This window comes from Zea mays, chromosome 1 (genome assembly GCF_902167145.1).
Source record: "Zea mays cultivar B73 chromosome 1, Zm-B73-REFERENCE-NAM-5.0, whole genome shotgun sequence".
NCBI lineage: Eukaryota > Viridiplantae > Streptophyta > Magnoliopsida > Poales > Poaceae > Zea > Zea mays.
This window is the reverse complement of record NC_050096.1, coordinates 240,177,799-240,204,002: the sequence shown is the minus strand read 5'-3', so window position 1 is coordinate 240,204,002 and position 26,204 is coordinate 240,177,799. Positions and strand designations below refer to the sequence as shown.

General features: G+C 45.4%; 1 pseudogene; it reads left to right on the top strand.

Annotated features, from left to right (window-relative positions):
- Positions 1 to 9,186: 9,186 nt before the first annotated feature.
- On the top strand, positions 9,187 to 25,731 carry LOC103645376 (uncharacterized; annotated as a pseudogene).
- Positions 25,732 to 26,204: the final 473 nt, after the last annotated feature.

Sequence of the window (26,204 nt, the reverse complement as noted above, 5' to 3'; positions counted from 1 at the left end):
CGCTTGTTGCTTACTCTCTTCTCTTCTCTTCTACTCCACCATGGGTAGGAGCAAGAAAGGTGGAAGTCCTCCGAGGGAGGAGTCGGCTCGCGTAGACCCAATGGGTGTGACCTTGATGATGCTTATCCCAATGGGTGCAATCCGGTCAGAGCTGATCCCAATGGGTGTGTTGTTCGTATTATTGACGAGGATGAGGAAGAGGAGGAGGAAATCCCCTTAATTCGGAAAAACAGTCGGTGTTAAATAGTCAGTGGGAAGAGTAGTGATATTCCTTCTCCAGCTTTGTCTGCTCTCGTTGGTCTGCAAGAATTGTCTCTGGCAAATTTTGATCAGGCTCTCGAGGATGTGGTCCCTGAAGATCTGCTGTCCGAGCCGACAGATGGTGGTATGATGGATGTTTGCACTGATATGCCTGATGTCGGGTTACAGTTATCCCGAGCAGCGTCTCGTGCCTCATCGACCTTGGAGCGCGGTCTTAAGAGTCAAGAGGCTGATCTAGATTGCTCAGTTCCCATGGAAGTGGCTGAAAATCCTTTAGCCTTAGAGGTGGCTGCTGCAGAGAACCCAGTCCCCAAGGATGGCGCCAACGTTTACCCAGCCCCCGAGGGTGTTGCCGGTAATGATCCGGCTCGGGTGGGCAGCGCGAGCTATGACCCAGCCCCCAAGGGTGTCCGAGCGGGTTCACCTTCTCATACTTCCATGGATGTCCATGTCGGGTCTTCTCCACATTCTGATTGCATGGCAGCAACACGTGCTTCGGGTCAGGAAGTCGCCTTAGAGGCCGGCACACCTGATGCTAGAGTTTTGATTCCTGCTGGTGATGCTGAGTTGGTCCCCAATGATGCTCTGCAGATTGCCTCGGTTGATAATCCTTCATCAAGTCACCAACTGATTTCCCATGATTTGGGGTTTCCTTCATTCTTCTCCAATCTCCAGGTAATTTGGCTTTTCCCGATTTGACTATACTCCGGGTGAAATACTGTCTTTGCACTCATTTGTTTTCAATGTCAGGCTTTGGTTGACGAGATGGCTGGTCAGCTGAGATCGCAAGGTGCCTCTGTCCCGGAGAGAGCTCTGTCTCTAACACATTGGAATCCAGTGCTGCTTCAGTAGCGGGTATCTGATTTGGAGATGGCAAATGCTGGTTAGTGCCCTTTGTTTCCCCCTTGGCTACTTGATTAATCTGCTTTTTGGCTGAATATCCTTGTTTAACCGTTTCTTGCTAGATATGGCCCGACGGTACTCTGATCTTGAGGAGAAATATTCTCAAGGTCAGACGGACTTGGCTCAGGTTTCTGCTTCTCTGAATGATGCCAACATGTTGAATTCCTCTCTCAATGCTCAGCTTGACTCTGAAAAGGTGGCCAATGAATAAAGCTTTACTTGACTTTCTCTGCTGTGTTCTTACTGCCTTCTTGATGTTTGAGAGCTGATTCTTGTCTGCAGGAGGAAAAACGTGCCCTTGCAACTTCTCGTGACAACCTTGACAAGTTGTATCATGACGCCAACAATTCTTTGACTATCTTGGAGAGGAGCCATCGCTTTACCATGGCAGACTTGGATAATCATCGTTACAAGCTTCAAGAGTCCCTGGATGAACTCATTCGTGTTAGGCAATTGGTGTCAGGCAAAGATTCTGTCATCAAGGATCTACGTGCTTCCAAAAGATCAGTCGTCCAGGAGCTAGAAGCTGCTCGGCTGGCTGTCAAGGCTGCTGAAGACACTTCCGCTACTTTGAAGTCCCAGCGTGACAAGGCTATGGACAAAGCCATTCGCGTGGGGCGAATCTTGATGTGGAGACCCAGTGTGATTGTTCCTGACGACATAGTTGCAGATGTCAATGCTGCTCCTGATTCTTCGAGTCACCCTTCTTCATCGGTCGCTCCTGAGAAAAACATTACCAAGTAGAAACACTGAATGCATTGTGTATGTGGTTAGTGTGCTTGAATATTCTGTCAGAAAGTGTTTTCAGTACTGAATGCCATTATTATTTTCCTGTTGTTAGAATCCAACAGTAGTTACAATTGCAGAAGTAGGTGCAGTGTGATGGTTTTGAAACTTCTTTTCATTTCGCGAGGCATAGAGATCGCCCTAGGATGAGTAATCACAAGCGCGCTTGTGTTGGATCGAGTATACGTGAGCACGCCGTGCCGACTTAAGTCACTACCGACTTAAACCGACTGCTCTGTTAGTAGGGTATAGTGGTCACCCTGAGTTAAGAGTGAGCATGTCACACCTCCTTAAGTCATCGCCGACTTAAGTCGATTGCTCCGTTAGTAGGGTATAGTGGTCACCCTGAGTTAAGTAAGCGTGAGCATGTCACACCGTCTTAAGTCATCACCAACTTAAGTCGATTGCTCCTGTTGGGGACTTGTTCTCAAATGCTATGAATTAAGAACAAGGCAACATAAAGTGTTAAATAATAATGTCCTTCGTCCGCTGAAGCATTGTTTCCCCAAGGATTTAATGAACTTCGGACGAAGGCCAAGAATAGAATACCACGAAGGTCATACCTTCGTGATCGGATATACAATAATGAAAAATGAAATATAAAATATTAAACATTAGGAGAAGATCTATTAAAAATAAATTACATTATTCATATCTTTCATAATATGAACTTAAATATTAAAACATAATATTTAGGTACGTTTATACCTTCGCCTTAACAGAAAACAATTCCAGCGTAATGCGTTAGAGATTACAGGATTGCGCGAACAGTGTCGGGGTACTGTTCACCTATTTATAGGCTCAGGGTGCAGCCTGTGTAAAATTACATTTATGTCCTTTACAATCGACTACAATAATGACACAAAACATCATGGTTCTTTAAGTCAATCCATCTTTAAGTCAGTTCAGCCCTTCGTCTTGAGATCTGTCATTATGCCGAAGCTCTATAGGTAATAGCTTCGGCGCTTGCTCCTGAGAGGATCTTCCGAAGGTGTTTTCTTTCTTTAGGATCTTCGGCTACGAAGCATACCCCAACAGTAGCCCCTTCACGGTGCTAGATCGTTTTTCGTAATGAGCTTGATCCGTGAAAAAATCTTCTAGGCTTCGGGACGCTGAAGATCCGAAAAACACCTTCCCTGAGCTCGTTGGCGAGAAACGATTAAAATAATCGGCGTGCGCGCGGTGGCCCCATCTTGCAGCAGTTACGCGTGCCCCAGCGATTCACCTTCTCGGACTCTGTGGCCCACTGTTCAGCGAGTGCGAGTGACTGTTTGTTCGGTGCGGGAGACCTTGACGATTCACCTTCCCACCTGCGGCAGTATATAAACAGACGGGTAGGTGTGAAGTTACCGCAACATTCATTGCTATTGCACTGTTTTGCTGCCAAAATTTTAGTCATAGCCGAAGCTTAATCATCGTGCTCAGACGAAACTTCGCTTTTGATTCTGCTTCGTCACAAGAGGAAGAGCTTCGAGAAAATCAAAAAAGTCAACAACAAAAATTTCAAGAAGGGTATAGTGGTCATCGCCGACTTAAGTCGATTGCTCCGTTAGTAGGGTATAGTGGTCACCCTGAGTTAAGTAAGCATGAGCATGTCACACCGCCTTAAGTCATCGCTGACATAAGTCGATTGCTCCGTTAGTAGGGTATAGTGGTCACCCTGAGTTAAGTAAGCGTGAGCATGCCACATCGTCTTAAGTCACCGCCGACTTAAGTCGATTGCTCCGTTAGTAGGGTATAGTGGTCACCCTGAGTTAAGTAAGCGTGAGGTTGATAGTAAACAGTTTGAGTGCCTTTGAGAATGAAGTCTTTTTATTGATGATGTATTTTCCAATTTATAGAATACAAGGCCGTCCCAATAGCTTTTGATATCTAGCTAGGGGTAAAACTTCCTGAGATGTTCTATATTCCATGAGTTCCCAATTTCCGTGCCGTCCATTTGAGTAAGACGATATGATCCGGGCCGAGTGACTTCTGCTACTATGAATGGCCCTTCCCATAGTGGTGACAATTTGTGCCGTCCCACCCCCGTTAGAATTCGGCGGAGGACAAGATCTCCCACTGCGAAGGATCGATGCCGTATGGCCTTATCATGATAGCGCCTCAAAGTTTGCTGATACTGGGCTGACTGAATCACTGTATTCAATCGTTCTTCTTCTAGTATATCAACATCCTCCAGTCTAGTAGCCTCAACTTCTGCTATGTTTTCGAAGATTAATCTCGGTGCCCCAAACTTGAGATCAGCGGGTAGCACTGCCTCCGAACCATAGACCATAAAGAAAGGAGTGTTTCCATGTAAAGCTCGGCTAGGTTGAGTTCTCAGGCTCTAGACAACATACGACAACTCTCTGATCCACTTTCCTGCGAACTTTTCATTCTTGTCGAAGACTTTCTTTCTGAGTGCTTCCAGTATCATTCTGTTGGCTCTTTCTACCTGCCCGTTGGCTCTTAGGTGTGCCACTGATGCATATTTGATCTGGATGCATTTTTGTTCGCAGAAATCAAAGAACTCCGAGCTAGTAAAATTGGACCCCAGGTCGGTTATGATGCTGTTCGGTATCCCAAACCTGAATATTATGTCCTGTATGAATTCCACTGCCTTAGCTGAAGTTAGAGAAGCAATGGGCTTGAACTCTATCCACTTAGTGAATTTGTCGATAGCAACCAGTACATGAGTGTATCCTCCTTGAGCCTTCTTGAAGGGTCCAACCATATCCAGTCCCCAGCACGCGAACAGCCAAGTTACAGGTATGGTTTGTAGTTGCTGTGCTAGTAAATGCTGTTGTTTTGATAAGTACTGACAAGCCTCGCACCTCTGGACTAACTCGGCTGCATAACTCTTTGCCGTTGGCTAGTAGAAACCAGACCTGAAGACCTTCCCAACCAGAGTCCTGGATGCTGCGTGTATCCCGCATTGCCCAGCATGGACCTCATCTAGCAGTTGCTTCCCAGTAGCCGAAAGAATGCATTTCATGAGGACTCCTGTCGCGCTTCTTCTGTATAGTGTTTCCCCAATGAGAGTGTAGTGAGTCGACTATCTTGCGATGCGCTCTGCTGCATTTTTGTCATCCGGCTCATCCTCATTCTTTATGTATCTGATGATTGGCTCCCTCTAGTCATCAGAATCAGACTCTGGTTGGCTCAGAATATTGCATTCTTCTACCCAATCTAGTGAAATGCTCGGGTGCAGTACTTCTTGGACGAAAACTCCAGGCGGGACCTGAGTCCGACTAGATCCTAGCTTTGACAATGCATCAGCTGCCGTGTTGCGGTCTCTCTCCACATGATGAAATTCCAAACCTTCAAACTTGTCTTCTAGCTTTCGGACGATAGTGCAGTATTTCCCCATGGAATCATTCGAGCAATCCCACTCTTTGTTTATCTGACTTATGACCACCAGAGAATCCCCATATACCATCAGTCTCTTGATGCCCAGTGATATGGCAATGTTCAGTCCATGAATCAAAGCTTCGTATTCTGCTGCATTATTGGACGCTGAGAATAACAATTGAAGAGCATATTTGAGTTGTTCACCTCCAGGTGCAATGAAGAGGATCCCTGCGCCTACCCCCTGCAGCTTCAACGAGCCATCGAAATACATTCGCCATACTTCTGCAGTTTCCGGGTTATCTGGCACTTGTTGCTCGGTCCATTCTGATACGAAGTCAACTAGTGCTTGAGTCTTGATTGTAGTACGAGGTCGAAACTCAATGTCATGAGCTCCCAGCTCACAGGCCCACTTGGCTATTCTTCCGATGGATTCTTTATTGTGGAGAATATCCCCTATTGGAAATCCAATGACTACTATGACTTTGTGGTCGTCGAAGTAGTGACGGAGCTTGCGTGCAGTTAGAAGTACTGCATACAATAGTTTTTGAACTTGAGGATATTTCTTCTTCGAGGGACCCAGGACTTCACTGATGAAATAGATGGGATGTTGCACTGGGTATGCGTGTCCTTCTTCCGCTTGCTCGACCACTAGCGCGGTGCTTACCACGTGAGTCGTGCAAGAGATGTATAACAGTAGATCTTCAGCCGGTTGACTCGACGTGGCTCGACGCGGCGGTTTTAGCACTGGTGGTGTTGTCAGGAATTTCTTCAGTGCGTCTAGAACTTCCTGAGCCTTTGAAGTCCACTGGAACTTATCTACCTTCTTGAGCAACTTGTAGAACGGTAGGCCTTTTTCTCCTAGCCTTGATATGAATCTGCTTATGGCTGCCATGCATCCAGTAAGTCTTTGTACTTTCTTCTGTGATCGTGGTGCTTCCATTCTCATGATAGCCTCGATCTTTTCTGGATTGGCCTCAATTCCCCGGTGGCTGACAATAAACCCGAGCAATTTTCCTCCTGGTACTCCGAAGACGCATTTTTCAGGATTAAGTTTCCATCGATATTGCCGTAGACTGTTGAAGACTAGCTATAAATCTTTAGTGAAATTTTCTGAGTTTTCTGTCTTGATCACCACATCATCCACATAAGCTTCCACACGCTTGCCCTAGTGGTCGGCTAAGCATGTCTGAATAGCCCTCTGGTAAGTCGCTCCAGCGTTTTTGTAACACCCCAGGTGTTTATATTCCGCTCGACAGTGAGTACGGATTTAAGCACGTAATCAGTGGATAAATCGGATGTAAATTTTAAACATCTTCGCCTTTTGCGATTTTAATATCGCATCTATTTCGTCTGTCGCGAGTTCGACATCGTTTTTATTTTATTCGGGCTCTTCCGAAATTTTCGTGATATTCGGAACGTAATTGTTCCGAAAATTGGTGCATCCGATGGTTATTTAAAATTCATCGCTCGCACGAAGACGTATTTGAAAACTTAGTTCAGCCCTCTGAGTTTGTCCCAAACAAATTAAATAGAACTTGACGACTAAAGTTTTTAGGTGTAAAATAATTTAGTCTCTTCTCGTGAATCGAAACATCACGTTGAGGGTTTATTATTGTGGTTGGTTTCCAGCAAATTATCCTCAACAGATGTATCGGGTATCGAGTTGCAGAATACAATTTAAAATATCAGTCCTGATCTCGTTGGGTTCGGTCTGTGTGTCTTGTCTCGATCTAAATCTTCAAATAGAAATAATGGGTACGAATTCATCTGATTTCGGAGTAGCCATCGAATCAAGTTATGTTCAAATATTGTTATCGATCTCGTTTTGTTTGACCATTTTATACATCTTTTAAACCATGATTATACAACCTCAAAATATCTGCATTTCGTTTTAGTCTAAAAATGGAAAAGAAGGAAAAAAAGCAAATTCCCCCACCGCCCAAGCTTCTAGTTTAATTTCCATCATACACAATCACTTTTTCCAGAAAAGGTTGGCTTCTGGAAAATATCCTCCACGAGATTTTTTTTTTCTCCTTGTTCGGTCTTCACCAGGAGTGCACATCTTCATTTTTCCTTGCTCCTCACACCGTCGCCTCCAGCGACCAGCCCCCTTCAGTCGGCCGTCGTTCCCTCGTCGATGTCCAGGTTCTCTCCCGCCGCTCTTCGAGTGGAGATTTTTCAGCGCTCAGCCTTATCTCGTCTCCGTTCCTCCTCCTCTTGATATTTCTTTACCGTCACCGCCCCTGCTCCTATTTAACGCGCGCGCGCAATCCTGCTTCTTCCCCGCGCGGCAGTCTCCCAGCTCCCTTGCGCGCTCGTTCTGCCGCACAGCCTCAGCGCCACACACCTGTTCATGGCGTTGGCCGCCGCGCTACTACCAGCCGAGCTCGCCTGGCCGAGCTCTCTGCTCACCATAGACGCCCAGCAGCTCCTTTTCTTCCATCGCGCAGCACCAGCTTCCCTCTCCCATGCCGACACGTTCTGCTCTCTGTTGTTCCCAGTCCGTCCTGGCTACGGGCGCGCTTACCTCGGACAGCCATGGTGCTCTGCGCCCCGAGCTCTCTGCGTGTCGCGCCGTTCCTAGCTCCCTGGCGCGCGCGAGTTCTTCCGCTAGCACTGCTCCCTGCGTCGCGCCCAGCTCTGTTGTCGCGCGAGCTCCACCTTCCTTAGCCGCTGTGCCTCTCTGCTGGTCGGAGCTCTAGCATGCCGCGCCCAGCCCTGCTCCTTGTTTTTCTCTGCGACGTGGAGTCTTCTCCCCGCGTTCGGATCTCGCCTGGTCGCCGTTGTCGCTCTGCACGACGTTCTGTGCACCCATTTCCCTGCTGTTGTGTTGACCGGAGTTTCCTGCTGGCCAGCGTGTCCTCTCGGCTCGCTTGGCCTGAATTCTCATCGCGTCGACGATTTTAACGGATATCGTCATTCGTCGTCGTATCATGCGTGCAACAGTCCTAGATCTGTGCCGTCCTGGTCTTGTTGTCGACATCGTTCGCCGTGGCTCAACTTGCTAGTTCGTCGTTATTTCATCGTCGCGTCGTTTGCCGTCGAGTCGTCAAACACGTCATCCCCTGCTCGACCCCCACCTCACCAGCTCGCTCCAAACACGATCTCGTCGTCGACCCACGTTGTGCCCACGACGTGCTCGTCGACTTCGATGATTTGATTTCCAATTTCGTGCTGCTTATGTCGACCCTCGAAACTCCTTGTCGTACTCGACCCCGCAAGTCTCCATCTCGTCGTCATTCCACGCGTCATCAAGAATCCCAAGAATCGGGTGAAGACGAAGCTAGCAGCGCGATATTCCCTAGGCGCTCGACAAATTGCCTGGATCGGAAAATCGCTACTGATCTCGCGGATTCGTGTCAGCGGTTGAAACGGTAAGCTGATGAAGTGTTTAGAATAGTTCGAACGTTAAATAAATTAATGTGTTAATGCGATGCTCATTAGGTGCTCGATAAATTGCTGAGTCACGAAACTCTCGTCGACTTCGCAGTTCTTGCGATTATCGAGCCAGATTCAGCTATGGCGAATTATTTCGCTATTCGAGTCACTTAGCTGAATTAGTGGACCGAGTAGAATTTTGGTAGACATATGTGATGATAAAATATTTTAATCACTTATAAAGATGTAGTATAATTTATAAGGCAAGGGATTAGTTCAGAATTTAATTAATTAACTAATAAGTTGTGATTAGGCTAATTGTATTAAAGGTGTATAATTTGTTGTTTTGTGATGTTCGCGTTAGGTTCGGTTAATCTAGAGAAGCATAATTATTGCGCTTAGTCGTACGTCGGTAACTAGTGTTTCCGTATAAAATTGTACAACGCCTTGTCACTAGGTGTTTAATACGCTATCGTATAACACTATTTAGATTTGTGTTATTCCTGTTTATATGCATTCATGTGCATAATGCATTTCATTCAGGTACGTTGATTAACCACGAGATGCGGAGAACTTGAGTCAAGTCGACCCCAAGCGTGGACTACTCCGCATGGTCAGCTAATGGACCAACCTGAAGATGGTTAAATCAAGCGAATGTTCGGTCGAGGGATACTCATCAAGCGGACGTCATCTAACAAACACTAACCTAGTGTTTATTCCAGGCAAGCCCCGGTGCATGCAACCCCTTTCCTTGTGTTTTTAAATAATTTTTGCACACTTTAAGTCTAATGCAATGTGCATTAGGTTTATAGGAGTTGCTTGGAACCCTTTGATGCATTGCCTTCCTTGATATCCATACCTTTATAGATACTTCGGATGAAGTATCAAAATATGATTTACAAAAACGCTTAGCCCTGCTCAGATCTTGTGGATAGAGGTTGTCTTTTGCGTTAAGGCCTTGCTCAGGGGTTATCCTGAGGAAAGATGGCTTCTACCTGCAAGAATATTTTCATTGAGAGCGTGGTGGGATCTTACTGCAAAGTTCCCTTTGATGCTCTTTTCATCCTAGGAACATAAACAATCCTAAGGATGGAAGTACTTAAATCGGGACTTGGGTTTGGAACAGGTGATGTTCTACCCAGGTTAGTTAAGGATTGGATGCGTATGTAGGCCTGTTGATCAAGGACTATCTTAACTAGCCACATGCCCTGGAAATGGGACAGGGTAAGCCTGAACCCGGCTATTCCATACATGAAAAGAAAATCGCGCACTGGGAGTGGAGAGATGGCGAGAGTGGCACGTACCCTCCTGGCAAAGGACCGCCTTAAAAGGGGTGGTGTGCTCTCGGGTGGCGCGGACCTGTTCATGCAGTGGAGGATCCGTGGGAATGGTAGACATGCAAGGTTTACGAGAAACATATGTCGTGTGGTTAGAGATCCTCAGCTGAGTAAATCGATTCGGATCGCCGTTATATCCCCGGAGAGTGGAGACTTGATCTCCGACCTACAACCTAAGTCAAGATGTGAACCTCATGAATAAAAATTATGTTGTATTGATGAGATGGTGAAATTAGACCAGATGCAAACAGAGTCTATTAATATTTAATCTGGCATTAAAATATTGAAAGTAAGGACTCACTTTAGTAAGCTAATTCTGCAAAAGTATCTAAGTTGATTCTTGCTAAAGCCTCTCCTTGATTCCCAAATCCAGCATATCCTTGAGAGTCTTTTCTTTAGTCGGGTAAGTCTTGCTGAGTAATTCCATACTCAGGGTTTTATTCCCTGTTGTTTTTCAGGTTATAGTTTTGTGCTGCTGTGATGGTGTTAAGTGCCGGTGGACTCGGCCTTCTTATATAAGTATACCCCGTCTTTATCTTCTTATTGAGGATGGTCACTTAAGCTAGCATATATTTCAAACTTATAAACAATTTATAACAGTTCAAAGTTATTCTTTTGAATCACTTTTTGTAATCACTCTGATAATGTACATTATAAAACTTGATGTAACATGTAAAATTTGGTAATAAAATTTCCGCTGCAAAAATGTTGGTGTGTGATTTGTGTTTACTTAATCCCGCGGTTCTGGTTGTAAGTGGTTTATCCGATGTCCTTGGGGCAATCGGACGGATCCTGTTAAGTTATCTGGTGCACATGCATAACAGTCTGAGGTCTTTGAGACAAGGACAGGTGCATGTGGGCCCAATAACTTGGGAGGTTCTGCCACAGCTGGTATCGGAGCAGGATTAAGTATATACAGTCACATACGAATTTTCAAAACAAAAGTTTTGGTTTTGAAAAACTTATTTTCAACTAAACACATTGTTTGGCTTTGAAAAACAGTTTTGAAAAACTATAATGCTAGCGACATCCTCTGTTAAGCCCTAAATTTAAGGACTATCAGGTGGCTTAGTTAAAACCACTAACCCAGAACCGGGTGGGTATTGCATACATGTGTACTGTTATTTTGAAAGTCATTCAGTCTTGAATGGATCGACGCTTAAGGTAAGGTGAGATGTGAGAGCATGACCGAACAAACGTCGGTCTAGGGAAGTGCTTAACTGTGGTGCTTGACTATATACATGTTCTACATATGTATATACGAAAGCTGCGATGTGGAGTATTTACTTTTCTGGGAATTCAGTACCCCATGTGTGTGTATGGGTATACAGACATGGGAATACTGAGAAGTGTATTGTACTTGTAACGACGCACCTACGCTCTGGTAAGAAGGTGAGTTACCATAATGAGTTGCCCTATGGTTAAAGTGTGGCAACATCGCCTATGCGTGGCTCGGCGCTTAATGATGAGCTGGCCTCCATATAGCAATATATGGAGTATAAACTATGATAAACTGTCATGTGTGACTTGCATCATTGGGAAATTGGGCTATGATGGATTTTTTCTGCAGGTACACTAACCTCGAAAACGTATGTGTAGCTGACGACTAGCAAAATACCGTGAGAGTCGTAAGTATGCCACCGATATAGAACGTTATTGCCACAGTATGTTGGCAAAACTCGTGAGGACGAATAGGACGAGCATGCATCCTGATTGTTGCATCATGTTTGTCACCTATACACCCAAAATGCTTCTCTCACCTTTATTCTAATAACCAGTGATTGTAGATAATGTGGTGTAATGCAGTATTATGAACTTCGATGAAATAGGTGTCCTCCATTCTTTAGGTGACCTCTTAGGGTGCTTTATGTGCTTGCTCTTATGCTTGATGTGCCAATAGAAAGTTGGTAATTGATTGCCTAAACCCGAAACTAGGCCATGTTCTTAATTTGTGAACCATGACCTAAATTTGAATATTCCATTATAATTCCATGACCAAATTCATGCAAATAAATACTTAGATAATTTCTTTGTTGGACATAAAGTGTACCTGGACTTGAAACAAGAATCTCGAGTCATGTCTCCATCCTAAACCATGTCCGTGTTCGGTTGGTGCAAGCTGATGTACCTTATCCAGTTTGCCTGTTTTTATGGACCGCCATGTTACTTTTGACCTAACTTAGGAAAGATATGTCCGATCATTTTATTGAATTTGATGCCTTTGGTTTCCTCATATCTATCAAAGGCATGCCAACTTAATCTCATGATTATTTTTACTCTGCATCTAGTCAGATACTAATCCTTGACCTTGTAATCCCTACGATGGGCATAGAAATATGTTTGGGGCTGAATTAACAGTCTCCCATCATACTCCTTTCAACAAGTTTAGGTTATGGCCATGTCTTGTTCATTTCATCGGGCCATGATCTATTGGCTATCTACTTGTAACCATTCTTACAGGTGGAGTATCTCTTTGTATATTGTCACCTTTGCTCAGTCTATTTGTGTCGCGTGAGATTTCTTATTGGTTACGTCTGGTAATGGCGTTATAACTAAAACCGATGGTGCTGCGACGAAACCGAGGGCCTCATGTGGACGATCGACACATGGATGCGCTGTTTGGCACGCGCTGGTATCACGGATAATAGTTGTAATCCATTATGAGACTATGTCAATGCGTTATCTTAGCACAATATTTTTTTGCTACGTGAGATTGTTATTGGTGCCAGTTCGGTAATGGTGTCATGGTTAATGACTTATGGTGCCGCAGCGAAACTGAGAGCCTCCTGTGAATGCGCACACAGGACTGTGCTACTCGTCGGATGCTGGTATCAAGGTCTCTGGTCATGATCCATTATGGAACTACACTGATGTGTGATCTTCCGTGGACACCTTCCTTGAAACAATTTCTATGTTGTTTGTCGAGTGACCAAGCAACATCTATCATCACTGTTGGACCAAACGGGCATTACCACTTTCATGTGTGGTCTTATGTCTTTTGATCTTGGTAGTGACTACTCATACAAGTTCCCTTTACATCCTTTGTGTAAAGGTGAAGCCTTGGAGCTTTTTAGTGTCGAGAGACAATTGATTAGCTCTCAAAATGAAGATTGATTTTTCCCTGCTGTTGAGATGCAGGAGTTTGTTCATTCTCTCTCTTATTTAATCCAAGTATTCCCTAACCAAGTGGATAATTCATCTCACATGAAGAAACGGATGAACAACCTGACCAAATGGATTCTTGCCCAAATGCATGACCAACTGTTAATATGAGTAAACTCTCAACCCTTGGCTTACCGATGGTACTGAGAGGACTTACTCAATGTCAAAAGTAGTTCAACAAGTTGGTTTTACTAACTTGTAACTGCATTGTGAACAAAGGTTGAGTTTAAAGATCGTTTAATCGAGTTGTCTAAACTCACTTTGGTTCAACCCATCCTAAGAAAGTTCTTACAAAGATCAAGTTAAAATCAACTGATAACCCCTAGTCATCGCTCTAGTCATGCCTCGATTGTCTCACGTGTGCTTTTCCAGCATGTGTGATCAAGTCGAGCCATGCCTAGTGCTTGATAAAATGGACTGGTTGCAAAGTCCGCATCTACAGATCCCTCCGCTGGTGATTTTCTCGAATCTATACCATCTTTCGTGGACTTGAATTCTCAGGTTAGCCACATGTTAACCGTGACAGTATTCGACATCCACACCCGTCCCCTATGCTATGAATTTCCTATAACCACTTGTTGGTAAACCTCTTTCTGTGTGTTTTACCCAAGAGGTTGCATCTAATTCTGTTTGGGTAAAGTCACATATCTACTGCTCGCCCAACAGACTCAGATAGTATAGTGTCAACAGAAAAAGCAAACTGCACACATGAAACCTTATGTGTTCCTCTGGCTGATGTTGTCTCTACTAATGGACATTTCTAAATTGGCTTACGTCGATACATGTTATGTCCACTAGGGGAAACAACATCCTGAGACACTTGCCTTCGCTCAGAACTGCCTTACGATTATCGCTGATAAGGAAATGGGTTACATGCTGCTCTACTCTTAGAAGTCTTTCGTTCTGAATCTCGGGACGAGATTCTTTTAAGGGGGGAGGGCTGTAATACCCCAGGTGTTTATATTCCGCTCGACAGTGAGTACGGATTTAAGCACGTAATCAGTGGATAAATCGGATGTAAATTTTAAACATCTTCGCCTTTTGCGATTTTAATATCGCATCTATTTCGTCTGTCGCGAGTTCGACATCGTTTTTATTTTATTCAGGCTCTTCCGAAATTTTCGTGATATTCGGAAAGTAGTTGTTCCGAAAATTGGTGCATCCGATGGTTATTTAAAATTCATCGCTCGCACGAAGACGTATTTGAAAACTTAGTTCAGCCCTCTGAGTTCGTCCCAAACAAATTAAATAGAACTTGACGATTAAAGTTTTTAGGTGTAAAATAATTTAGTCTCTTCTCGTGAATCGAAACATCACGTTGAGGGTTTATTATTGTGGTTGGTTTCCAGCAAATTATCCTCAACAGATGTATCGGGTATCGAGTTGCAGAATACAATTTAAAATATCAGTCCTGATCTCGTTGGGTTCGGTCTGTGTGTCTTGTCTCGATCTAAATCTTCAAATAGAAATAATGGGTACGAATTCATCTGATTTCGGAGTAGCCATCGAATCAAGTTATGTTCAAATATTGTTATCGATCTCGTTTTGTTTGACCATTTTATACATCTTTTAAACCATGATTATACAACCTCAAAATATCTGCATTTCGTTTTAGTCTAAAAATGGAAAAGAAGGAAAAAAAGCAAATTCCCCCACCGCCCAAGCTTCTAGTTTAAGGCCCCGTTTCAATCTCACGGAATAAACTTTAGCTTCCTACTAAACTTTAGCTATATGAATTGAAGTGCTAAAGTTTAGCTTCAATTTGAAAGGGAAATGTGCCCTTGGGCCATTTCTAAGTATTTTGGTGATTGAGTGCCAACTCAAGTGCTTAAAATGTGAATTTATGCAATGGATGAACAAAGTGCAAATCAAGAGCAAAGGTATGTTTCTAAGTCTTAGTACATTGGTTTTGTGTACTAATATACTTGTCTAAGTATTGGAAACAGGAAGAAAAAGAAAAGGAAAAAGGTGGCTGTGTACAGCCAAGGGGCTGTTTCGGTCTGGGGCACCGGACTGTCCGGTGGTGCACCGGACAGTGTCCAGTGCGCCAGGCTGCCTCGGCCGAACAGGCCGCTCTCGGGAATTCGCCGACGGCGTACGGCTAAAATTCACCGGACTGTCCGGTGTGCACCGGACTGTCCGGTGAGCCAACGGTCGGCTAGGGCCAACGGTCGGCCGCGGATTCTGCGCGCGACACGTGGCCAAGCCAACGGTCGGAAGGGGGCACCGGACTGTCCGGTGTGCACCGGACATGTCCGGTGCGCCAACGGCTCCCAAATAAGCAACGGTCGACTGCGCTGTTTAAGGAAGGAAATCGGGCACCGGACAGTGTCCGGTGCGCCCGACGACAGAAGGCAAGATCAGCCTTCCAGATTTGCTCTCAACGGCTCCTAGCTGCCTTGGGGCTATAAAAGGGACCCCTAGGCGCATGGAGGAGTACACCAAGCAACCTTTGAGCATTCTTGATCATCCACACTCAGTCTTTGCGCATCCGTTTGTTATTCTAAGTGATTCGAGCTCCGTTCTTGTGAGAACTGTGAGATAGTCTTTGAGCTCGATTCTTGGCCGTGTGTGTGCGCATTTTGCTGTGGATTTGTGTGTGTTGCTTCCCTCCCTTACTCCGTATTTCTTTGTGAATCTCAAGTGTAAGGGCGAGAGACTCCAAGTTGTGGAGATTCCTTGCAAACGGGAAATTGAAAGGAAAAGCATAACACTGTGGTATTCAAGTTGATCATTGGATCACTTGAGAGGAGTTGAGTGCAACTCTCGTCCGTTGGGACGCCACAACGTGGAGTAGGCAAGTTTTGTACTTGGCCGAACCACGGGATAAATCACTGTGTCTTCTCTGTGTTGAACTCCTTGTGGTTATCATATTGTGCAAGATCTTCTCTTTAGCCACTTGGCATTAACTGTGCTAACGCTTAATCAAAGTTTTGTGGCTTAAGTTTTGAAGTATACAGGATCACCTATTCACCCCCCCTCTAGGTGCTCTCAATTGGTATCAGAGCCGTTCTCTTCAAGAAAGGGACTAACCGCCCGAAGAGATGGATCCTAAGGGGAAGGGAATCGTGATCAACGACAAGGAAAAGGAGTCCTTCGTCAACGAGCCAAAAGATGACAAATCCAATGACTCTGGCTCGGGCCACAAGCGCAAAGATGGGAAGAAGAAGAAGACAAGGCGCATCAAGGAGATCGTCTACTACGACAGCGACGAATCCTCTTCTTCTCAAAAGGACGACGACAACGACTACAGGAAGACGGTCAATTCGAACTTTTCATTTGATTATTCTCGTATTCCACATAGTTCGAATTCGCATTTGCTTTCCATTCCTCTCGGCAAACCTCCACACTTTGATGGGGAGGACTACGGATTTTGGAGTCACAAAATGCGTAGTCATTTATTCTCTCTCCATCCAAGCATATGGGAGATCGTAGAGAATGGAATGAAATTTGATAGCTCGGATAGCCCTATGTTTATTAATGAACAAATTCATAAAAATGCACAAGCTACTACTGTGTTGCTAGCCTCTTTGTGCAGGGACGAGTACAATAAGGTGAGCGGCTTGGACAATGCCAAGCAGATATGGGACACCCTCAAGATTTCTCACGAGGGGAACGACATCACCATGCTCACTAAAATGGAGTTGGTGGAGGGCGAGCTTGGAAGGTTTGCAATGATAAGGGGCGAGGAGCCAACCCAAACATACAACCGGCTCAAGACCCTTATCAACAAAATAAGGAGCTACGGAAGCATGCGATGGACGGACCATGACGTCGTCCGCCTAATGCTAAGGTCATTTACCGTTCTTGATCCTCATCTCGTGAACAATATTCGTGAGAATCCCAGGTACACGAAGATGACGCCCGAGGAGGTACTCGGAAAATTCGTAAGCGGGCGGATGATGATCAAGGAGGCAAGATACGTGGACGACGCCTTGAATGGACCGATCAATGAGCCTCAACCAATTGCTCTCAAGGCAACAAGGAGCAAGGAGGCGCTACCAAGCAAGGTGGCGCAAGTTGAGGCGGCCGGGCTAAATAATGAGGAGATGGCCCTCATCATTAAGCGCTTCAAGACGGCGCTTAAAGGTCGCAAGGGACAGCCAAACAAGACCAAGACAAAGGAGAAGCGCTCATGCTTCAAATGTGGTAAGATTGGTCATTTCATTGCTAACTGTCCCGATAATGAAAGTGACCAGGAAAAGGAGGACAAGAGGGAAAAGAAGAAGCATTACAAGAAGGCCAAGGGTGAGGCACATATCGGAAAGGAGTGGGATTCGGATTGCTCCTCTTCCGACTCCGACAATGAGGGACTCGCTGCCACCGCCTTCAACAAATCGACCCTCTTCCCCAACGAGCGTCACACATGCCTTATGGCAAGGGAGAAGAAGGTATGTACTCAAAACCATACCTATGCTTCTTCTAGTGAGGATGAGTCTAGTGATGATGATGAGATAGATTACTCATGCTTATTCAAGGGATTAGATAGATCTAAAATTGATAAGATTAATGAGTTGATTGATGCCTTGAATGACAAGAATAGATTACTAGAAAAACAAGAGGACCTTTTATATGAAGAGCATGACAAATTTGTAGAAGCACAAAAATCCCATGCTTTAGAAGTTAAGAGAAATGAAATGCTTTCTTGTGAATTATCTTCTTGCCATGAGACAATTTCTAGCTTAAAGAGCATAAATGATGATTTAAATGCTAAGCTAAAAAAATCTAGTAAATTAACATCTTGTGTAGAACATGTTGTGATTTGCACTAGGTGTAAAGACTTTAATGTTGATGCTTGTAGTGAACACCTAGAGTGCATTTCTAAATTAAATGATGAAGTAGCTAGTCTTAATGCCCAACTTAAGACTAGCAAGAGTGATTTGGATAAACTAAAATTTGCAAGGGATGCCTACACAATTGGTAGACACCCCTCAATTAAGGATGGGCTTGGCTTCAAGAGGGAAGTCAAGAACTTGACAAGCCATAAGGCTCCCATCTCCGCCAAGGAGAAAGGGAAGGCCCCTATGGCTAGTAGTGTGCAAAAGAACCATGCTTTTATGTACCATGATAGGAGACAAACTAGAAATGCTTATAGGAGTTTTAATGCTTATGATGATTTTGATTCTCATGTCATGTTTGCTTCTAGTTCTTCCTATGTGCATGATAGAAATGTTGATAGGAGAAATGTTGTTCATAATATGCCTAGGAGAAATGTTGTTAATATTCCTAGAAAAGTTATGAATGGACCTTCTACAATTTATCATGCACTAAATGCTTCCTTTGCTATTTGTAGAAAGGATAGGAAAATAGTTGCTAGGAAGTTAGGGGCAAAATGCAAGGGAGACAAAACTTGCATTTGGGTCCCTAAGGAAATTTGCACTAACCTTGTAGGACCCAACAAGAGTTGGGTACCTAAGTCCCAAGCCTAAATTTGCCTTGCAGGTTTATGCATCCGGGGGTTCAAGCTGGATTATCGACAGCGGATGCACAAACCATATGACGGGGGAGAAGAAGATGTTCACCTCCTACGTCAAGAATAAGGATTCCCAAGATTCAATTATATTCGGTGATGGGAATCAAGGCAAGGTAAAAGGGCTAGGTAAAATTGCAATCTCCAATGAGCATTCTATCTCTAATGTGTTCTTAGTGGAGAGTCTTGGATATAATTTGCTATCTGTTAGTCAATTATGTCATATGGGATATAACTGTCTATTTACAAATGTAGATGTGTCTGTCTTTAGAAGAAGTGATGGTTCACTAGCTTTTAAGGGTGTATTAGACGGCAAACTTTATTTAGTTGATTTTGCAAAAGAAGAGGCCGGTCTAGATGCATGCTTAATAGCTAAGACTAGCATGGGCTGGCTGTGGCATCGCCGCTTAGCACATGTGGGGATGAAGAACCTTCACAAGCTTCTAAAGGGAGAACACGTGATAGGTTTGACTAACGTGCAATTCGAAAAAGATAGACCTTGTGCAGCTTGTCAAGCAGGTAAACAAGTGGGAGGAGCACATCACAGCAAGAATGTGATGACTACTTCAAGACCCCTGGAGCTGCTGCATATGGACCTCTTCGGACCCGTCGCCTATCTGAGCATAGGAGGGAGTAAGTATGGTCTAGTTATTGTTGATGACTTTTCCCGCTTCACTTGGGTGTTCTTTTTGCAGGATAAGTCTGAAACCCAAGGGACCCTCAAGCGCTTCCTCAGGAGAGCTCAAAATGAGTTTGAGCTCAAGGTGAAGAAGATAAGGAGCGACAACGGGTCCGAGTTCAAGAACCTTCAAGTGGAGGAGTTCCTTGAAGAGGAAGGGATCAAGCATGAGTTCTCTGCTCCCTACACACCACAGCAAAATGGTGTGGTAGAGAGGAAGAACAGGACACTAATCGACATGGCGAGGACTATGCTTGGAGAGTTCAAGACCCCCGAGCGTTTTTGGTCGGAAGCCGTGAACACGGCTTGCCACGCCATCAACAGGGTCTACCTTCACTGCCTCCTCAAGAAGACGTCGTATGAGCTTCTAACCGGTAACAAACCCAATGTATCTTACTTTCGTGTATTTGGGAGCAAGTGCTACATTCTAGTGAAGAAGGGTAGAAATTCTAAGTTTGCTCCCAAAGCTGTAGAAGGGTTTTTATTAGGTTATGACTCAAATACAAAGGCGTATAGAGTCTTCAACAAATCATCGGGTTTGGTTGAAGTCTCTAGCAACGTTGTATTTGATGAGACTAATGGCTCTCCAAGAGAGCAAGTTGTTGATTGTGATGATGTAGATGAAGAAGATGTTCCAACGGCCGCTATACGAACCATGGCAATTGGAGAAGTGCGGCCACAGGAACACGATGAACGAGATCAAACATCTTCCTCAACTATGGTGCTACCCCCAACTCAAGACGATGGACAGGTTCATCAACAGGAGGCGTGTGATCAAGGGGGAGCACAAGATGATCGTGTGATGGAGGAAGATGCGCAACCAGCACCTCCAACCCAAGTTCGAGCGATGATTCAAAGGGATCATCCCGTCGACCAAATTCTGGGTGACATTAGCAAGGGAGTAACTACTCGATCTCGATTAGTTAATTTTTGTGAGCATTACTCCTTTGTCTCTTCTATTGAGCCTTTCAGGGTAGAGGAGGCCTTGCTAGATCCGGACTGGGTGTTGGCCATGCAGGAGGAGCTCAACAACTTCAAGAGAAATGAAGTTTGGACGCTGGTGCCTCGTCCGAAGCAAAATGTTGTGGGAACCAAGTGGGTGTTCCGCAACAAACAGGACGAACACGGGGTGGTGACGAGAAACAAGGCTCGACTTGTGGCAAAAGGTTATGCCCAAGTCGCAGGTTTGGATTTCGAGGAGACTTTTGCTCCTGTGGCTAGGCTAGAGTCTATTCGTATCCTGCTAGCATATGCCGCTCACCATTCTTTCAGGCTGTTCCAAATGGATGTGAAGAGCGCTTTCCTCAATGGGCCGATCAAGGAGGAGGTGTACGTGGAGCAACCCCCTGGCTTCGAGGATGAACGGTACCCCAACCACGTGTGTAAGCTCTCTAAGGCGCTCTATGGACTTAAGCAAGCCCCAAGAGCATGGTATGAATGCCTTAGAGACTTTCTAATTGCCAATGCTTTCAAGGTTGGGAAAGCCGATCCAACTCTGTTGGGGACTTGTTCTCAAATGCTAAGAATTAAGAACAAGGCAACACAAAAAATGTTAAGTGTTAAGGTCCTTCGTCCTCCATAACAATATATCCCTTCGGGATATAAAGCATCTCGGACGAAGGTTACGAAGGACATACCTTCGTAAGCATAATAACGAAGAATGAAGCGTTCACATAAATCATAGAATATGAAATAAAAATTTAAATATTGTCATAGAATTATCTCTACTTGTATTAATGAATATAAATGGCTTTGAATTACAAATGTACCTTCGGTCCTGCAGAAGGCAAAAGTACAAGCGTGATGTGAAAGCAAATGACAGGTTCACGTGAATAGTACAGAGGTACTGTTCATCTATTTATAGGCACAGGTCGCAGCCTGTGACAAATTACAATTATGCCCCTTGCGAAAGTTTATAGCATTGACTCAGACCTATATGTATAAAAAGGTCATTCTATCTCTATGTCGGTTTAAAACGCCGAAGCTCCATGAAAAGGGACCTTCGGCCATCTCTTGGAGACGACTTCAGCCGAGGCTGCTTCTTCGTGTGAGACCTTCGGCGCACCGAAGCACGACCCCAACAAACTCTTTTTACTAAGACATGTGATGGTGATTTGTTTGTGTGCCAAATTTATGTCGATGACATAATATTTGGTTCTACTAACCAAAAGTCTTGTGAAGAGTTTAGCAGGGTGATGACGCAGAAATTCGAGATGTCGATGATGGGCGAGTTGAACTACTTCCTTGGGTTCCAAGTGAAGCAACTCAAGGACGGCAACTTCATCTCCCAAACGAAGTACACGCAAGATCTGCTAAAGCGGTTTGGGATGAAGGACGCCAAGCCCGCAAAGACTCCGATGGGGACCGACGGACACACCGACCTCAACAAAGGAGGTAAGTCCGTTGATCAAAAAGCATACCGGTCAATGATAGGTTCTTTGCTTTACTTATGTGCTAGTAGACCGGATATTATGCTTAGCGTATGCATGTGTGCTAGATTTCAATCCGATCCTAAGGAGTGTCACTTAGTGGCGGTGAAGCGAATTCTTAGATATTTGGTTGCTACGCCTTGCTTCGGGCTCTGGTATCCAAAGGGGTCTACCTTTGACTTAGTTGGATACTCAGACTCCGACTATGCTGGATGTAAGGTCGATAGGAAGAGTACATCGGGGACGTGCCAATTCTTAGGAAGGTCCCTGGTGTCATGGAACTCTAAGAAACAAACCTCTGTTGCCCTATCCACCGCTGAGGCCGAGTATGTTGCCGCAGGTCAGTGTTGCGCGCAACTGCTTTGGATGAGGCAAACCCTCCGGGACTTTGGCTACAATCTGAGCAAAGTCCCACTCCTATGTGACAATGAGAGTGCTATCCGCATGGCGGAGAATCCTGTTGAGCACAGCCGCACAAAGCACATAGACATCCGGCATCACTTTTTGAGAGACCACCAGCAAAAGGGAGATATCGAAGTGTTTCATGTTAGCACCGAGAACCAGCTAGCCGATATCTTCACTAAGCCTCTAGATGAGAAGACCTTTTGCAGGTTGCGTAGTGAGCTAAATGTCTTAGATTCGTGGAACTTGGATTGAATTATAGCATACATGTGTTTATGCCCTTGATCAGGTTCATTCTGCATTTTGTTGCTAATTATGGTGCTCAAGTTGTACAAACAATCCCTGGACCTCACAAGTCCGTTGCAAAGTGATGCGCATGTTTAGGGGGAGATGTGTTACAACTTGACCCTTTGAGACTAACCATGTGCTTGAGTTGATGATTTAGTCTCGGAGGAGGATTGAAAGGGAAAAGGTGGACTTGGACCATGAAAGACTTCCACTGCACTCCGATGAGAAGGTAACTTATTCCAAGTTCATCTCATGAAATCTTATTGCCATTTGCTCTTAATTGAAGACTTTGGTGAGGCAATGGGGTTAAAGGGCCAAGATTGATTCTGTTTTGGTGCTTGATGCCAAAGGGGGAGAAAATAAAGGCCAAAGCAATAAATGGATCAGCTACCACTTGAGAGATTTTGAAAATAGTAGAATAGAGTTTTTGTTTTGTTAAACTCTTTTATTGTCTCTCTTGTCAAAAGTTGGCTTCGTATGGGGAGAAATGTTGATTATGGGAAATAGGGGGAGTTTTTGAAATCTTTGATCAATCTCTTTCGGAATGACTCTCTTTATGCCTCAATATGTGTGTTTGACATAGAGATAGAGATTTGAGTTTGATTTCCAAAAACAAACCAAGTGGTGGCAAAGGATGATCCATATATGCCAAAATTGAGTCAAAATCAATTTGAATTTTATTTGAAGTGATTTCGCACTTGTTCTAGTTGCTTTATGTTGTGTTGGCATAAATCACCAAAAAGGGGGAGATTGAAAGGGAAATGTGCCCTTGGGCCATTTCTAAGTATTTTGGTGATTGAGTGCCAACTCAAGTGCTTAAAATGTGAATTTATGCAATGGATGAACAAAGTGCAAATCAAGAGCAAAGATATGTTTCTAAGTCTTAGTACATTGGTTTTGTGTACTAATATACTTGTCTAAGTATTGGAAACAGGAAGAAAAAGAAAAGGAAAAAGGTGGCTGTGTACAGCCAAGGGGCTGTTTCGGTCTGGGGCACCGGACTGTCCGGTGGTGCACCGGACAGTGTCCGGTGCGCCAGGCTGCCTCGGCCGAACAGGCCGCTCTCGGGAATTCGCCGACGGCGTACGGCTAAAATTCACCGGACTGTCCGGTGTGCACCGGACTGTCCGGTGAGCCAACGGTCGGCTAGGGCCAACGGTCGGCCGCGGATTCTGCGCGCGACACGTGGCCAAGCCAACGGTCGGAAGGGGGCACCGGACTGTCCGGTGTGCACCGGACATGTCCGGTGCGCCAACGGCTCCCAAATAAGCAACGGTCGACTGCGCTGTTTAAGGAAGGAAATCGGGCACCGGACAGTGTCCGGTGCGCCCGACGACAGAAGGCAAGATCAGCCTTCCAGATTTGCTCTCAACGGCTCCTAGCTGCCTTGGGGCTATAAAAGGGACCCCTAGGCGCATGGAGGAGTACACCAAGCAACCTTTGAGCATTCTTGATCATCCACACTCAGTCTTTGCGCATCCGTTTGTTATTCTAAGTGATTCGAGCTCCGTTCTTGTGAGAACTGTGAGATAGTCTTTGAGCTCGATTCTTGGCCGTGTGTGTGCGCATTTTGCTGTGGATTTGTGTGTGTTGCTTCCCTCCCTTACTCCGTATTTCTTTATGAATCTCAAGTGTAAGGGCGAGAGACTCCAAGTTGTGGAGATTCCTTGCAAACGGGAAATTGAAAGGAAAAGCATAACACTGTGGTATTCAAGTTGATCATTGGATCACTTGAGAGGAGTTGAGTGCAACTCTCGTCCGTTGGGACGCCACAACGTGGAGTAGGCAAGTTTTGTACTTGGCCGAACCACGGGATAAATCACTGTGTCTTCTCTGTGTTGAACTCCTTGTGGTTATCATATTGTGCAAGATCTTCTCTTTAGCCACTTGGCATTAACTGTGCTAACGCTTAATCAAAGTTTTGTGGCTTAAGTTTTGAAGTATACAGGATCACCTATTCACCCCCCCTCTAGGTGCTCTCACAATTACCACCATTAGCTCTCTTGTTTAGATTATAAACGGCTAAAAGTAGCTAAAAAAAGCTGCTAAAGTTTATCTCGCGAGATTGAAACAGGGCCTAATTTCCATCATACACAATCACTTTTTCCAGAAAAGGTTGGCTTCTGGAAAATATCCTCCACGAGATTTTTTTTTCTCCTTGTTCGGTCTTCACCAGGAGTGCACATCTTCATTTTTCCTTGCTCCTCACACCGTCGCCTCCAGCGACCAGCCCCCTTCAGTCGGCCGTCGTTCCCTCGTCGATGTCCAGGTTCTCTCCCGCCGCTCTTCGAGTGGAGATTTTTCAGCGCTCAGCCTTATCTCGTCTCCGTTCCTCCTCCTCTTGATATTTCTTTACCGTCACCGCCCCTGCTCCTATTTAACGCGCGCGCGCAATCCTGCTTCTTCCCCGCGCGGCAGTCTCCCAGCTCCCTTGCGCGCTCGTTCTGCCGCACAGCCTCAGCGCCGCACACCTGTTCATGGCGTTGGCCGCCGCGCTACTACCAGCCGAGCTCGCCTGGCCGAGCTCTCTGCTCACCATAGACGCCCAGCAGCTCCTTTTCTTCCATCGCGCAGCACCAGCTTCCCTCTCCCATGCCGACACGTTCTGCTCTCTGTTGTTCCCAGTCCGTCCTGGCTACGGGCGCGCTTACCTCGGACAGCCATGGTGCTCTGCGCCCCGAGCTCTCTGCGTGTCGCGCCGTTCCTAGCTCCCTGGCGCGCGCGAGTTCTTCCGCTAGCACTGCTCCCTGCGTCGCGCCCAGCTCTGTTGTCGCGCGAGCTCCACCTTCCTTAGCCGCTGTGCCTCTCTGCTGGTCGGAGCTCTAGCATGCCGCGCCCAGCCCTGCTCCTTGTTTTTCTCTGCGACGTGGAGTCTTCTCCCCGCGTTCGGATCTCGCCTGGTCGCCGTTGTCGCTCTGCACGACGTTCTGTGCACCCATTTCCCTGCTGTTGTGTTGACCGGAGTTTCCTGCTGGCCAGCGTGTCCTCTCGGCTCGCTTGGCCTGAATTCCCATCGCGTCGACGATCTTGACTGATATCGTCATTCGTCGTCGTATCATGCGTGCAACAGTCCTAGATCTGTGCCGTCCTGGTCTTGTTGTCGACATCGTTCGCCGTGGCTCAACTTGCTAGTTCGTCGTTATTTCATCGTCGCGTCGTTTGCCGTCGAGTCGTCAAACACGTCATCCCCTGCTCGACCCCCACCTCACCAGCTCGCTCCAAACACGATCTCGTCGTCGACCCACGTTGTGCCCACGACGTGCTCGTCGACTTCGATGATTTGATTTCCAATTTCGTGCTGCTTATGTCGACCCTCGGAACTCCTTGTCGTACTCGACCCCGCAAGTCTCCATCTTGTCGTCGTTCCGCGCGTCATCAAGAATCCCAAGAATCGGGTGAAGACGAAGCTAGCAGCGCGATATTCCCTAGGCGCTCGACAAATTGCCTGGATCGGAAAATCGCTACTGATCTCGCGGATTCGTGTCAGCGGTTGAAACGGTAAGCTGATGAAGTGTTTAGAATAGTTCGAACGTCAAATAAATTAATGTGTTAATGCGATGCTCATTAGGTGCTCGATAAATTGCTGAGTCACGAAACTCTCGTCGACTTCGCAGTTCTTGCGATTATCGAGCCAGATTCAGCTATGGCGAATTATTTCGCTATTCCAGTCACTTAGCTGAATTAGTGGACCGAGTAGAATTTTGGTAGACATATGTGATGATAAAATATTTTAATCACTTATAAAGATGTAGTATAATTTATAAGGCAAGGGATTAGTT